General features: G+C 49.0%; 1 long non-coding RNA gene across 2 annotated transcripts in view; it reads right to left on the bottom strand.

Annotated features, from left to right (window-relative positions):
* The window catches only part of LOC119971089, a 179,856-nt gene that overhangs the window by 14,468 nt on the left and 149,185 nt on the right, over positions 1-16,203 (bottom strand). The window lies entirely within an intron of this gene.

Genomic DNA, 16,203 nt, shown 5'->3' with positions numbered 1-16,203 from the left:
TAAGGCTCATTTTGATCTATGTCTGGTAGATGCAAGATACAACAATCGTCAACGAGGGTCATGTGAGGACCCAGAAGACCAAACCGAGTGAGTCGCGAATTACGTTCATGGAGGAATTTGGCACATGGGGGGGGGGAGGAGCTACGGCATACATACAAATTATTCCAAGTTAATTCAGAAAGTAGTTATGTTAAGTCAACTAAATAACATAAGTAGCAATGGCAGGACACAGGACAGGTGTGGTGTTGCAGCTGTGGATTGTGGAGATTGTCGACACCAAGGCGACACCATGACAAACGTGTCTGCAAAAAGTGCAAACTGCTGGAGGAATTCTGGATCAGGATTATTGAAAGAGCACCCTACCTGAAGATGGACTGCAACACTGCGCAACATGAGGGAGGGGATGAAATGGACACCTAGTTCCGGAAGGCAGTCTTGCCTCTTCGAATAGGACCGTCTGCTGTGGTCATCAGGAGGATGCGACTGTGAGTGAGACAGGTTGAGGGACTGAGCTGACTGGAGTGGAGGAGCCTCAGACTTGGCAATTGTCGAAGAGGTTTGGGGTACTCACAACCTGAGTGGACAGAATTGAGGTCTGCAAGATGGATGTGCAGGCTGGCCAGCCATGGCAATGTGGTACAGGAAACCTGTCAGGTGCCTGGAACCTGCTGCCGGAGGAGGTGGTGGAAGTAGGTACGATAGTGAAGTTTTAAGGGGCGTCTTGACAAATATATGAATAGGATGGGAACAGAGGAATTTGGACCACGGAAGTGTAGAAGGTTCTAGGTTAGATGGGCATCATGGTCAGTGCAGACTTGGAGGGCCAAAGGGCCTGTTGCTGTGCTTTATTGTTCTTTGTTCTTTGTTGAAATTGTTTAAGCTGGGGGAACAAACAGGAATGTAGCAGTAGGGGACAGTAAAGTGAAACGGATTGACACTGTCAAGAAGGCTGTGAGCCTGCCAAGTGCCAGGATTCGGGACATCTGCTCAAGGCTGGAGAGAAACCTGCAGTGGCATGGGGCGGATCCAATCATTGTGGTCCCTTCAGGTATCAACAATGTAGCTAGGGCAAGGAAAGAGGTTCTGTGTAGTCAGTATGAGGAGCTAGGTACCATATTAAGTAGCAGAATCTCAACGGTATTAATCTCTGAATTATTACCTGAGAAGTGTGCAAATTGGGGCACTAGGGACTGGTTTAGCTCACTTGGCTAAATCGCTGGCTTTTAAAGCAGGCCAGCAGCACGGTTCGATTCCCGTACCAGCCTCCCCGGACAGGCGCCGGAATGTGGCGACTAGGGGCTTTTCACAGGAACTTCATTGAAGCCTACTCGTGACAATAAGCGATTTTCATTTCATTTAATTTTCATTTCAATTGGCATTGGGGCAAATAAGATTAGGGAAATGAATGCATGTAGCAGAGAGTGGTGTGGGAGAAGTGGTTTCAGTTTGTGGGGCACTTGCATCCGTACTGTAGAACCATGTCTATGCCTGAACCATGCTGGGACCAGTATTATAGCGGTCTGCAGAACTAGGGAATTAGGGTGGGCTTTAAACTAATCAATGGGGGTGAGGGATCAAACTTGCGTAGATGTAGTAAATCAAGGGGGAGTGCTGAGGCATGAGAGCAAAATAGTAATACGGGAAATGAAGCTCAGGGAATGGCAGGAAGGGACAAAGAGGAAAAGCCTAAGAATACACCAATGGCAAGATTAGGGGCTGGATTCTCTGCCGCCTGTCACTGGTAGCGGAGTTCTCAATGTGCCGAAGAATCCTCCATCGACAAAAAACAGGGGCGAAATTCTCCAACCCCACGCAGGGTCGGAGAATCACCTGGGGGCGCCAAAAATCCCGCCCACGCAGGGTCGGAGATTCTCCGCCACCCGGGAAGTGGCGGGGGCAGGAATGTCGCCCCGCCGATCGGAGAGGCCCCTGCGGCGATTCTCCGGCCCGGATGGGCCGAAGTCCCGCCGCTGGGAGGCCTCTCCCGCCGCCGAGGTTTAAACCACCTCTGGAACGGCGGGCTCAGCGGCGCGAGCAGGCCCCCGGGGTCCTGGGGGGGCGGGGGGCGATCGGACCCCGGGGGGGGGTGCCCCCACGGTGGCCTGGCCCGCGATCGGGGCCCCCCGCTCAGACTGCGGGCCAGTGCCCTGGCTGCACTCTTTCTCCTTCCGCGCCGCCACGGCCTCCACCATGGCGGAAGCGGAAGAGAACCCCGCATCGCGCATGTGCCGGCAGTGACGTCAGCGGCCAGCTGCCGCTGACATCACTGCCGGCGCATGCGCCGACCGGCGAAAGCCTTTCGGCCAGCCCTGCTGGCGGGGGTGCCGGGTGTTTGCGCCAATCTTCTGGTGCAAACCGCTCCGGCGCCGGGCTGGCCCCCAACGGTGGGGAGAATGCCCCACCTTTGGGGAGGCGCAACCCCTGAGTGGTTGGCGCCACTCCCCTACTCCGGCACCCTCCGTCACGCCAGGTAGGGGAGAATGCCACCCCAGGATTGCCGCTTGGCACCGATCCCATTCTGATACTCCGTTCCCCCGCTGGCGTCAGGATTGAAGTTCGCACCCGGCACCATGACTGGGCACCATATTCTACGGACCTGCGTGATTCTCTGTTCTTCTGGGCCAGGAATCACATGGGTGAGAATTGGTGCACGTCTTGACAAACGTGACCCTGACGCGGTGGGCTCTAATTAAAGAGAATCCCATCAAAGAACCCCTCCATAAGAGTAAACCCTATCTGGAAACAGTTGGGGGTCTCTCTTACGGAGGGCTTCCAGGCCCACTTTTGGGGGGTCTCTGGTGGGAGTCTCTCTTTTGGGGGTCTCTGGTGGGAGTCTCTCTAATTAGGGGGTCTCTGGTGGGGGATCCTTTTCAAGACGGTCTCTATTGGGGGCGAGAGTCAGGTTAGCAAAATACCGTGGAGGAGGGTGACCCAGAAAATCCCGGGAGGGGGGCTTAATTGCGTTGCATGGGGGCCTCCAGTTGCTGGATCGCACTATCGGGCCGCCCGGTCTTGAGAATCTCTCACAATCCTTGCCATGCGAAGGCAGCATGGTAGCACAGTGATTAGCACAGTTGCTTCACAGCTCCGGGGTCCCAGGTTCATTTCCCAGCTTGGGGCACTGTCTGTGCAGAGTCTGCACGTTGGCCCGTGTCTGCGTGGGTTTCCTCCGGTTGCTCCGGTTTCCTCCCACAGTCCAAAGATGTGCAGGTTCGGTGGATTGACTGAGCTAATATTGTCCCTCGTGTCCAAAAAATGATAGGTGGAGTTACGGGGATAGGGTCGAGGTATGGGCTTAGGTAGGGTGCTCTTTCCAAGGCGCAATGCAGACTTGATGGGCCGAATGGCCTCCTTCTGAAAATTTCTGTAAATTCTATGTATGCCTAACTTTGCATGGTAACTGATTGTGACTCGCTTCTTGGTTTGTGTTCCCAGCGAGTGTGAATCAGCTCCTGCACGGGAACATCGGCCGGGATTCTCCGTTGCTCGACGCCGATAACATAATTGGCGATTGGCCAGAGAATGCCTTCCAACGCCCAAATCAAGGGTGGTGACGGTTTGACGCCGGTCTTTGAGTATCTGCCCCCTCTGAAATGGTGTCACCGTGTTGCACGCCGAATGCCATTGCAACACCGTTGACGCATCATTGGCTGGCCCTCCCACTATGCTCCGCCCCCGATGGGCTGAATGCACGACCACGCGGTTGACATGTGGTCTGAGCTGTCAGGAACCCAGCCTGGGGTCTGCGGACTGTGCCCAGCTCCGCTACACTCGGCTTGGACCAGGGCCGCTGGCTTCTGCGAGGGCTGGGGGTACTGGTGGGTGGTGGCCAGGAGATGGTCGATAGGGTTGCATTTGGCAGGTTAGATCCGTGCACGGCCGATGCCATGTTGTACGGCGCGACTGCTGCGGGTCGTTGCCGTGCTCATGCGCAGCCAGGGACCCGGCCATTCTCCGCCCATTTTTGGCGCGGGAGTCGGGAATTTCACCCGACGCAGCTGCTAGACCCTCAGCTGTCCCAGAATCGGTGAGGGTTTGCCACTGACTTTGGCGACAAAAACGGCTGCAAATTTGTCGTTTCAGCCGGCACTTAGCCGCTGAAATGGTGCATACAGCTCAATCTCCCAAACAAAGAATCCTGCCCTAAACCTAACAAAAGAGACATAACTAAAAGTTCTGAACCTGAAATCGCATAGTGTTCATAACAAAGTAAATGGATTGATGACAGATATTGAAGCAAATAAATATGATCTGATAGAGATTACAGAGAAGTGTCTGCAGGGCAGCAAGGATTGTGTACTGACTATTGAGGGGTATTTTATATTGAAGAAGACTTGGAAGCTCGGTAAAGATGTAGGGGTAGCACTGTTAATCAAGAATAGCATTGGTATAGTAGTTGGAGAGGACCTTGGTTTAGGAAATGAGGGTTTAGAATTGGCTTGGTTGGAGATGAAGATTAGTAGGGGAAATAAGTCGTGAGTGGGAGTGGTCTCCAGGCACCACAATGTAGGACAAAGTATACAAGAAGAAATATTGGCTGTTCGTGACAAAGGGAACGGCAATAATCATGGGTGATTTTAATCTACAAAAATTAGACTGGCAGCGGTAGCCTGGATGCTTTTGTGATAGCTTCTTCGAGCAACACATTCCGGAACCATCCGAAGAGCAGAGTAGACTTTGAATTGTGCAATGTGATTCACAAATGACCTCAGAGAAAGGAACCCCAAGGTAGCAATGACCACAATATGTTTACATTTTACATCCTGTTTGGAAGGGAGAAGAGTGGGCCTAAACCTTGTGTTTTAAACATTAATAAGGGCAACTAGGTGGGAATATAAGCTGGGCTGGTTGAAGTGAATTGGGATACTAGGGCTGGATGATAGATCAAAAAAAAATTAATTCGCGGGATGTGGTCATCGGTTACGCCTGCATTTGTTGCCCATCCCTAGTTGCCCCTCAGAAGATGGTGGTAAATTGCCTTCTTAAAGCACTGCAGTCGCTGAGATGTAGGTACACCCACAGTGCTGTTAGGATGGGAGTTCCAGGAACTTGACCCAGTGACAGTGAAGGAACGGCCGATATATTTCCAAGTCAGCGTCGTGAGTGACTTGGACGGAACCTCCAGGTGGTGGGGCTCCCAGGTATCTGCTGCTCTTGTTCTTCTAGATAGTAGTGGTTGTGGGTTTGCAAGGTGCTGCTTGATGAATCACTGCAACGCATCGTGAAGATGGTACCCATGGATTCCACTGTTCAGCAGTGGTGGATGGTTTGAATGTTTGTGGAAGGGGGAGCAATCAAGCGGGCTGGTTTGTCCTGGATGGTGTCAAGCGTTTTGAGTGTTGTTGGAGCTGCACTCATCCAGGCAAGTGTGGAGTATTCCATTACACTCCTGACTTGTGCCTTGTAGATGGTGGATTGGCTTTAGGGGGTCATGAGGTGAGTTACTCACCGTAGGATTGCTAGCCTTTGACGTGCTCTGGTAGCCACAGTATTAATGTGGTTAGTCAAGTTCAGTTTCTGATCAATGGCAACCCCCAGCCAGGATGCTGATTGTGGGGGATTCAGTGATGGTAAAGCCATTGAATGTCAAGGGGTGATGGTTAGATCCTCTCTTGTAAGAGATAGCCATTGTCTGGCACTTGTGTGGCGCGAATGTAACTTTCCACTTGTCAGCCCCAAGCCTGGATATTGCCCAGGTCTTGCTGCATTTGGACATGGACTGCTTCATTATCTGAAGAGTCGCGAATGGTGCTGAATATTGTGCAGTCATCTGCAAACATCCCCCCTTCTGACCTTATGATGGAAGGGAGGACATTGATAAAGCAGCTGAAGATGGTTGGGCCCAGGACACTACCCTGAGGAACTCCTGCAGCAATGTCTTGAAGGTGAGATGGTTGACCTCCAACCACCACAACCATCTTCATTTATGTCAGGTATGACCCCAACCAGCAGAGGGTTTTCCGCTTGATTCCCATTGACTCCAGTTTTGCTGGGGCTCCTTGATGCCATACTCAGTCAAATGCAGCCTTGATTTCAGGGGCAGTCACTCTCACCTCATCTCTGGATTTCAGCTCTGTTGTTCATGTAATTAGATCAGGAGCTGAGTGACCCTGGTGGAACCCAAACTGAGCGTCAGAGAGCAGGTTATTGCTGAGTGAGTGCCGCTTGATAGCACTGTTGCGGACTTCTTCCATAACTTTGCTTTGGTGGAGAGTAGACTAATATGGCGGTAAATTGCTGAGTTGGATTTGTCCTGTTTCTTGTGCACAGAACACATGTGGGCTACATTGCCAGGTAGATGCAAGTGTTGTAGCTGTACTGGAATAGCTTGGCTGGGGTGCAACAAGTTCTGGAGCACAGGTTTTCAGTACTATTGAGTGACCCTGGTGGAACCCAAACTGAGCGTCAGTGAGCAGGTTATTGCTGAGTAAGTGCCGCTTGATAGCACTGTTGCGGACTTCTTCCATAACTTTGCTTTGGTGGAGAGTAGACTAATATGGCGGTAAATGGCTGAGTTGGATTTGTCCTGTTTCTTGTGCACAGAACACATGTGGGCCACATTGCCAGGTAGATGCAAGTGTTGTAGCTGTACTGGAACAGCTTGGCTCGGGGTGCAACAAGTTCTGGAGCACAGGTTTTCAGTACTATTGCGGGACATTGTCAGTGCCCACAGCCTTTGCAGTATCCAGTGTCTTCAGCCGTTTCTTGATATCATGTGGAGTCTGGTTGAAGACTGATATCTGTGATGCTGAGGACCTCCAGAGGAGACAGCGATCGATCATTCACTCGGAACCTCTGGCTGTGGATTGTTGCAAATGCTTCAGCCTTGTCTTTTGCACAGGTGAACCGGGCTCCTCCATCATTGAGGATGGGGATGTTTGTTTATCAGTTTGGGTTCCACCAGGGTCACTCAGCTCCTGATCTAATTACAGCATTGGTTCAAATATGAACAACAGAGCTGAAATCCAGAGATGAGGTGAGTTGTTTAATTGTCCACCACCATTCACGGCTGGATGTGACATGACTCCAGAGCTTAGATTTGATGCGTTTGTTGTGGAATCAATTAGCTTTGTCGATTACTTGCTGCTTATGCTGTTTGGCACACAAGTGGTCCTGTATTGTAGCTTCACCAGGTTGACACCTCATTGTTAGGTATGCCTGATGTTGCTCCTGGCATGCTCTCCTGCACTCTTCATTGAACCAGGGTTGCTCCCCTGGCTTGGTGGTAATGGTGGAGTGGGGGATATTTTTTTACATAGAATTTACAGTGCAGAAGGAGGCCATTCGGCCCATCGAGTCTGCACCGGCTCTTGGAAAGAGCACCCTACCCCCTAACCAAGGTCAACACCTCCACCCTATCCCCATAACTCAGTAACCCCACCCAACACTAAGGGCAATTTTGGACACTAAGGGCAATTTATCATGGCCAATCCACCTAACCCGCACATCTTTGGACTGTGGGAGGAAACCGGAGCACCCGGAGGAAACCCACGCACACACGGGGAGGATGTGCAGACTCCGCACAGACAGTGACCCAAGCCGGAATCGAACCTGGGACCCTGGAGCTGTGAAGCGATTGTGCTATCCACAATGCTACCGTGCTGCCCTATGCCAGGCCATGAGATTGCAGATTGTTGTTGAATACTATTCTGCTGCTGCTGATGGCCCACAGCGCCTCATGGATGCCCAGTCTTGAGTTGCTAGATCTGTTTGAAGTCTATCCCATTTAGCACAGTAGTAGTGCAACACAATATGATGGAGGGGATCCTCAATGTGAAGACGGGACTTTGTCTCCACAAGAAATGTGCGGTGGTCACTTCTACCAATACTGTCATGGACAGATGTATTTACGGCAGGCAGACCAGATGATTTGTCAGAATATGAAGAACAGCAGAGAATGGCTAAAGAGATAAACAGGAGGAAGAAATGAGTGCATGAGAGGAAGTTAGTTGGAAATATGGAACCAATCCTAAGAATTTCTTGAGGTATTTAGAAAGGAAAAGTGTAAATTGAGTGTTGGTCCTCCACAGAGTGAGAATGGGAAGTTAATAGTAGATAATATGGAAATTCCAGATGTAAAGAACAAATATCTTGATTCTGTCTTTACTATAGAAGATACAAAAAACATTCCAGTAATATCTGTAGTTCAGGAGGTGAAAAGGAGAGAGGAACTTACAATCATGAATGATTCAGTTCTGAGCATCTTGATGGAGCTGTGGTCTGATAATTCTCCAGGTCCTGATGGACTTCATCCTAGGGTCTTAAAAGAGGTGGCTATTGAGGTAATAGATGTACTGTATTGCTTTTAATTTTCCAAAACTCGCTAGATTCTGGAAAGTTTCCATAACGCCTCTCTTTGAGAAGGGCGGGAGGCAGAAAACAGGAAACTGTAGACCAGCCAGCTTGACTTCTGTTGTGGGGAACGTATCAAAATCGATCATTCTGGAGGTTACAGCTCACCATTTAGACAGACTCAAGGTGATCCGAAGAGTCGGCATGGCTTTGTGAAGAGCCTTGAAGAGTCGCATGGACTCAAAACTTTAGCTCTGCTTCTCTCGCCAAAGATGCTGCCAGACCTGCTGAGTTTTTCCAGCATTTTCTGTTTTCATTTTATATAAGAATAATCTTTATTGTCACAAGTAGGCTTACGTTAACACTGCAATGAAGTTACTGTGAAAATCCCCTGGTCGCCACATTCCGGCGCCTGTTTGGGTACACAGAGGGAGAATTCAGAATGCCCAATTCACCAAACAGCACATCTTTCAGGACTTGTGGGAGGAAACCGGAGCACCCGGAGGAAACCCACACAGACACAGGGAGAACGTGCAGACTCCGCACAGACTGTGACCCAAGCCGGGAATCGAACCTGGGACCCTGGAGCTGTGAAGCAACAGTGCTAATCACTGTGCTGCCATGTAATCCAGCTTTTGTGTTCTTTCTGCGGCCTGATTGGGTGGTCTTCAATCAAGGGACCACTGCAAAGTTACAAACGAGATGGTATGTTTCTTCTTTTTAACTTCACTTCACGGCTGCTCCTCCCTGCTCTCCATTTCATCCCGGATGGTTACTGTCAGCCTGCGCCCATTTCCCTCATATTGCCAGCCACGGTCAGCTTAGATTGATGGATAATCACCATGAAAACTAATTCTGTATTTCCCAAGTGTTTGCAGCTTGTTGGATTTTTGATGATGAGGCCTGAGCCTTAAATTTGGCTAAGCCTTAATTTTGAGCTGAGTCATCAAAGGCCATAAATGGGGCGAAGCCAATTGCTATCCCCCCCCCCCAGGCATTCAGTATATTAAGACATTTCCAGCCCATGTAAGAACAAGCTTTCTCTGTGTCTTCAGGTACCATGTCCCAAGAGGTTAATGTGATGATTGATGGTTATGCTTGGTAAGGAGCAACATTGGTTTGCTGTTGCCTTCAGTCGGTTCTGGCTGACCAGGAGATCGCACATTCTAATCACCTGCCATAGCTACATTGGAAGGGTTTGCAGGTTGAAACCCAGCCAGTTTGACCGTGAATACACATTCCTGGACCATCAGGCCCCGGAGTGGAACTCAAAACAGGAATTTCTGGCCCAGAGTTAGGGACGCTATCCACTTTGTCACAAGGCACTCTCACACACTTGCTTCCCTTAGAAAAGTAAATAGATACTTTGAAGGTGATTTTCATCAAATCTGTCTGAGTGAATTCTAACAGTTGAGCAGTTGCCAATTAATTGTGTCACCTTATATTCTGTGCCAGCCGAAGACTTGACAAGTTAAATCTTAAAATTAATCTCAGTCATTTGGTCTATCGCACTGGTGTAACATTTCCATTTGCTCAGCTGTCTATCTTTGCAACATATCTGAGTCTGGTAGCCATTTTACCGTAATTAGCACTGAATTATGGGTAATTCTAAATGTCGATCCATACCAGCGCGAAATAAGATGACACAGCTTTAAGTTTCTTTACTTTAGGATCTCTGCAGATGACAGGCAGAGAAAACTTACATTCATTTGGGACTGGATTTTATTTCAGTTTATAAGCCTAAACAGGCAGTGTTTGAATCCTGCAGCTGTCGATACTGAGTGAGCATTAGCACTGAAACAACTGTTTAACCATGTAGGGTTAAAAAATAGTTTGGTACAGGCAGCACAGTAGCACAGTGGGTAGCACTGCTGCCTCATGGCGCCGAGGTCCCAGGTTCGATCCCGGCTCTGGGTCACTGTCTGTGTGGAGTTTGAACATTCTCCCCGTGTAAGCGTGGGTTTCGCCCCCACAACCGAAAGATGAAATGAAGTGAAAATTAAAAATGAAATGAAAATCGCTTATTGTCACAAGTAGGCTTCAAATGAAGTTACTGTGACAAGCTCCTTACATTCGCCACATTCCGGCGTCTGTTTGGGAAGGCTGGTACGGGAATTGAACCGTGCTGCTGCTCTGCCTTGGTCTGCTTTAAAAGCCAGCTCTTTAGCCCTGTGCTAAACCAGCCCAGATACCAGCCCAGCCCAGATGTGCAGGGTAGGTGGATTGGCCACACTAAATTGCCCTTTAATTGGAAAAAATGAATTGGGTACTCTAAATTTTAAAAAAATAGTTTGCTTCATTTTTCTTTCATGCATTTAAGACCTTCTAATGCCAGTTCCATTGTAGGTGGACAGCACATAAACGAGGTGCTCTTTTCTAATTACCTTGATGGTCCAACTGGATCAAGCATCTGCCTTGTTGCTGGTTGGCTCTGCACTTAGCAGAGGTGAGGCGGCTGATCAGCAATACGCTGAGAGCATGTGATACAGCTAGCTTGTTCTTCCAAACCCTTTCTGCCCCTCTTAGCTGCCCTGAATTATATTGCTCCAGTCTAATGGATGGAAATTCGAACACGAGGACAGAGGGAGAATGTTCCAGGGTGACTGATGTGATGCTGGAGGTATTAGCAGTGGAGGTGGGCAGGAGGAGACATCCCCATGGTGTCTCTGGTGGCCAGGAGACCCTCAAGAACCACCGTCCCCAGAAGGGAGTGGAAGCAAGGTGGCGAGGGAGGTCAATTATCAGTATTTGGATTGAGAATCTGGTGACAGCGCCCAAATAAGTTGAATGATCTCACAAGGATCTGTTTTGTGGCCACTGCTGTTTGTCATTTTTATAATTGACCTGGAAGAGGGTGTAGAAGGATGGGTTAGTAAATTTGCAGATGACACAAAGGTTGGTGGAGTTGTGGATAGTGCTGAAGGATGTTATAGGATACAGAGGGACATAGATAAGCTGCAGAGCTGGGCTGAGAGGTGGCAGATGGAGTTTAATGCGGAAAAGTGTGAGGTGGTTCACTTTGGAAGGAGTAACAGGAATGCAAAGCACTGGGCTAATGGCAAGATTCTTGGTAGTGTAGATGAACAGAGAGATCTCGGTATCCAGGTACATAAATCCCTGAAAGTTGCCACCCAGGTTAATAGGGCTGTTAAGAAGGCATATGGTGCCTTATGGTCCCTTTACAAAACTCTGGTGCGGCCGCACCTGGAGTACTGCGTGCAGTTCTGGTCACCACATTATAGGAAGGATGTGGAAGCTTTGGAAAGGGTTCAGAGGAGATTTACTAGGATGTTGCCTGGTATGGAGGGAAGGTCTTACGAGGAAAGGCTCAGGGACTTGAGGTTGTTTTCGTTAGAGAGGAGAAGGCTGAGAGGTGACTTAATAAAGACATATAAGATAGTCAGAGGGTTAGATGGGGTGGACAGTGAGAGTCTTTTTCCTCGGATGGTGATGACCAACATGAGGGGACATAGCTTTAAATTGAGGGGTGGTAGATATAGGACAGATGTCAGAGGCAGTTTCTTTACTCAGAGAGTAGTAGGGGTGTGGAACGCCCTGCCTGCAACAGTAGTAGACTCGCCAACTTTAAGGGCATTTAAGTGGTCACTGGACAGACATATGGATGAAAATGAAATAGTGTAGGTCAGATAGGCTTCAGATAGTTTCACGGGTCGGCGCAACATCGAGGGCCGAAGGGCCCATACTGCGCTGTAATGTTCTATGTAAGGGTGGCCAAGGAAAGTGAACACACTTCCCCGCATATCTTGTACCCACCACGCTGCCAACCTCCCATGTTGCTCAATGCACCACATCCTCATTACTCACCCAGCAGCACTCTCCGACACTCAGGACTCATCCACACATTCCACCTCACCCTCAGACACATGAAAAATCTTCAAAGCCCTCATACCCACCTCTTGCAGCCTCCAACTATGGTAGGCACATCACCCAAACACAGCGCTACACAACCACAAGCATTGATCAAAAATGGCAGTGCCCAATCTCAACTCCCAGCACAGCCTCATCCTGTTACCCAGCAGGGTGGGCAAGCTGCTGATGGTTTGACCATGGCCCACTTGCTTTCCACTCCAACCCTACTTCCCTCCCATTCCCTCTTCTGAGTTCCTATTTTTAGATGCGCCGGTCCTGCCACCTGCCCATTCACAGCTGCGCAAGGCAGAGGAAAGAGGGCAACGGCACAGCACTGCTGATGAGGCACTGCACCTTGGTTTCACACTCACAGTCACCAGCCAGAATCTAGCACTGCACATACTTTAGAGGTTAGCATCGAGTTGGGATCAACAGGTGGTGAGACACCAGGCATGGATGGGCCGCAGCTGGGTTGGGCGTGACGGCTGCTTCATTTGCCAGCTCACTGGATGGGGAGGCATAGAGGAGAATGACTAGACATGCACACCCAGAGGCCAGGGTGCATTGTTTGGCCTACCAGGCAACCTCCAGTCACTGTCAAGGAACATGGAGGACTCCATCTCGAACCGGCTGTTTCCCTCAGTAAAAATGGTTAATTACAATAGTCAATTCAAATAAACTCCCGTGCAAAGTGTTTCTCTAGACATGAGCATGGCAAAAATGGTAAACATGTGATTATCATGTCATTACAACTGAAAATAAAGGAAATGTTCCACAATCACTTCAATTGTGAATAGAAGCAAGATAAAGAAAGTTGTCTCTTCGAAGATGACATAAAACCGGCTGTTAGGTCGTCAACTTCGGTGCAGTGGATGTGTTTATTGTAGATCCTGCCAAAGTTCACCTGACAGAGAAATCAGAAGATAATGAAGACTAAAGGGGGACTTGTACCATTGGAACAAGATTAATCTTGAAGCCAAGCTGTAAACTCACAATTTTTTCAACAAATTATGTCATCCGCTCCACCGTCTCTACCCCCACTGTCTCGTCGTGGAATATTCTCATTATTTATGCCCATAAACAAAGAAAGCAGTATTGTGAAAAATAAGTTCAAGAATCTATGCCCTCAAATGAAGTCATGGATGTGTAAGATATTGAAGAGAAACTGGATGCGTGTTGTTGGTGGAGGGGGAGGTGGAACATGAGGTGGGGCGCAGTGCTGGTGGTATTTGGGGCGTAGTGCTGGTGGTATTTGGGGCGCAGTGCTGGTGGTATTTGGGGCGCTGTGCTGGTGGTATTTGGGGCGCAGTGCTGGTGGTATTTGGGGCGCAGTGCTGGTGGTTTTTGGGGCGCAGTGCTGGTGGTATTTGGGGCGCAGTGCTGGTGGTATTTGGGGTGCAGTGCTGGTGGTATTTGGGGCGCAGTGCTGGTGGTATTTGGGGCGCAGTGCTGGTGGTATTTGGGGCGCAGTGCTGGTGGTATTTGGGGCGCAGTGCTGGTGGTATTTGGGGCGCAGTACTGGTGGTTTTTGGGGCGCAGTGCTGGTGGTATTTGGGGCGCAGTGCTGGTGGTATTTGGGGCACAGTGCTGGTGGTATTTGGGGCGCAGTGCTGGTGGTATTTGAGACCCACTGGAAAGATTTCACAGCTCATGATATAGAAATGGATTAAAGATGAAACAATTACTGGTTTCTGTGATGGTTCTGTGGTCGATGACTGACTGGTGTGCAGTTCGTTAGCCGTGGATATGCAAAGTGAGAAAGATTTGCATCTATATAATGCCTTTCACGAACTCAAGATATCTAAAGGTGCTTTGCAACTAAATAAGCGCCTTTGCAATGCAGAAAACCAAGCCGCTAACGTGTGCCCATCAATGTCTCACAAACAGCAGATAATAACCAGATCAACAGTTCATTTCCTGATCTTGACGCAGGGATGACTGTTGGCCAGGAGTGTAAAGATGCACTTTCACAGATTTCATTTGCGAAACCCAAAATAATTTATTAATAATAAAACAGTAACCTCATAGCTGTACCTGCCTCCTGCCGAAGAGAGCTCCACCCCCTGATATCCCCCTCTGAGTTCCAATTGGTCATCCAAGCCAGGTGACCCTTGCTCTTCTTTGTTGCCCTTAAAGGGTCAATCAGCACGAATCACCACATCCCTCCCCTTTAACTCCTTTATACAGCCATCAAGAATTAAGTTACTCAGGGCGGCAGTGAGTCAGTGGTTAGCACGCTGCCTCATGGCGCCGAGGACCAGAGATTGATCCCAGCCTCCAGGTCACTGTCCGTGTGGTGTTTGCACATTCTCCCCATGCCTGCATGGGTTTCACCCCAGAACCCAAACATGTGCAAGGGAGGTGGAATCGCCATGCTAAAATGCCCCTTCATTGGAAAAGGAGATGAATTGGGTACATTAAATTTTTTAAAAAATAAGTTACCAGTTCTAAATTCTAACTGAACATTATATACATGAGTTGGACAATTAGAAATCGGGTTTTGGAGGCGGGGGGGGGGGGTGTTCTGTTCCTTGTAGAGTAGTGTAATTCTGTTGTCTGAGATGCTTCCACAGGATCGATGTTAACAGGAACTGCCCTTCCGGCACAGGCAGTTCATTGCTATTTGCTTCCACGTAGACATACGTTATGTCGATAACAGGTCGAGCTACTTTGATGCTTATGGGTTCGAAAACATTTCTTGATGGCAACATTGACTGCTGGAGCATCTCTCTGCTCCTCAAGGGTCCCACATGTTTACAAACGTTCTGTCCCTCCACATCCACTTGGTACGACGATAATTCCGGGGTCCAACTTGATCCACGGCGGAAGTTTCATATTTTCACACCATGTCACATTATATACTTAATATTATTTTTGTATAATGCCGCAGGCACATATCGTGACAATATAGCAAAGTGTTGACAGCTCTTTCACAATCTTGATCTGTCATATGTGAAGGAATGGACATGGAACGGTTTGATTATTAAGTCGTGTGACAATGTTGCTTCTCTTTCCAGCATTTCGATTCATCATTGTTTTCGTTGGCCATTATATCCTAATTTCAGTTTCTCCTCTGTCTGAATTGCTGATTCTGCTGTCAATTTCAAAGTTTTTACCTCTTCAGTTAATTTTCCATTGTTGAGCTTCCTTCTTCAAGCTCTTATTCTCCTGATTCAATTCCTCACTGGACAGTTCACAAATAGAACTGTCATTCCTACTTGTCTGAGCTTCTCTTTTGACTTCGCTGCTGGTCAGGTTGTTTCTGACAACAGTGTTCATTTGTTTCTGTTCTGCATTTCTCACCTCGCCCTTTATATCGTCCTTTAGTGTATTTTGTTGCCCTTTTTCTGGGGTCTTTCATTACCCTCTTTCAGGCAAATTCATTGCCCTCCTTCTGAGGTCTTTCCTTGTTCTCTTTCTGCCATCTTTCATTGCCCTCCTTCTGGGGCCTTCTTTTTCCCTCTTTCTGAGTCTTCCATTGCCTCTTCTTTGATGTCTTATGTAATTTTCCTCTCCATAGCTGTTTGTTCCTTCTTGTGGTAACCATTTTAAGTGCATTGTCACTTTAAATGTGTTACCTCTGAGGGTATTGCCACTTTAAGACTGTCGTAATCCTTTTTCCCCACACGGCAGTAGTTGCTCGAATACAGTTGGCTCACATGCAAAATTTCAATGCGGGTGAGGAGGGCTGGATTCTCCGATTTGGAGACTATGTCCTGACGGCGGCATGGGAATGGTAGCATTTTATGACCGAAAAAATGGTGCAAAATGGCCACCGATCATCCATTTGGTGGAGGGCTCGCAGGCACACAGCGTAGGGCACCCGGCTCTACCTGCCGATGCGGCCGCAGAATTGCCAGGTCCGCGGCTGCGCATGCGCACGGTGGCGCCCTGCAGTGGCCGCACTGTGCAACATGGCGCCAGCCACGTATGCCCCCCTTTGGCAAGGCTTGCCACCCCCAGACCACCCCACCACCAGTGCCCCAACGCCATGCCAAAGCTCCCCTGCTCCCCACGGATCGGCTCTCCTCCGACTGTGGC

The sequence above is a fragment of the Scyliorhinus canicula genome, chromosome 9, assembly GCF_902713615.1.
Source record: "Scyliorhinus canicula chromosome 9, sScyCan1.1, whole genome shotgun sequence".
NCBI classification, from domain to species: Eukaryota; Metazoa; Chordata; class Chondrichthyes; order Carcharhiniformes; family Scyliorhinidae; genus Scyliorhinus; species Scyliorhinus canicula.
Note: the sequence above shows the minus strand (reverse complement) of the source record. Positions and strands in the feature narration are given on the sequence as shown.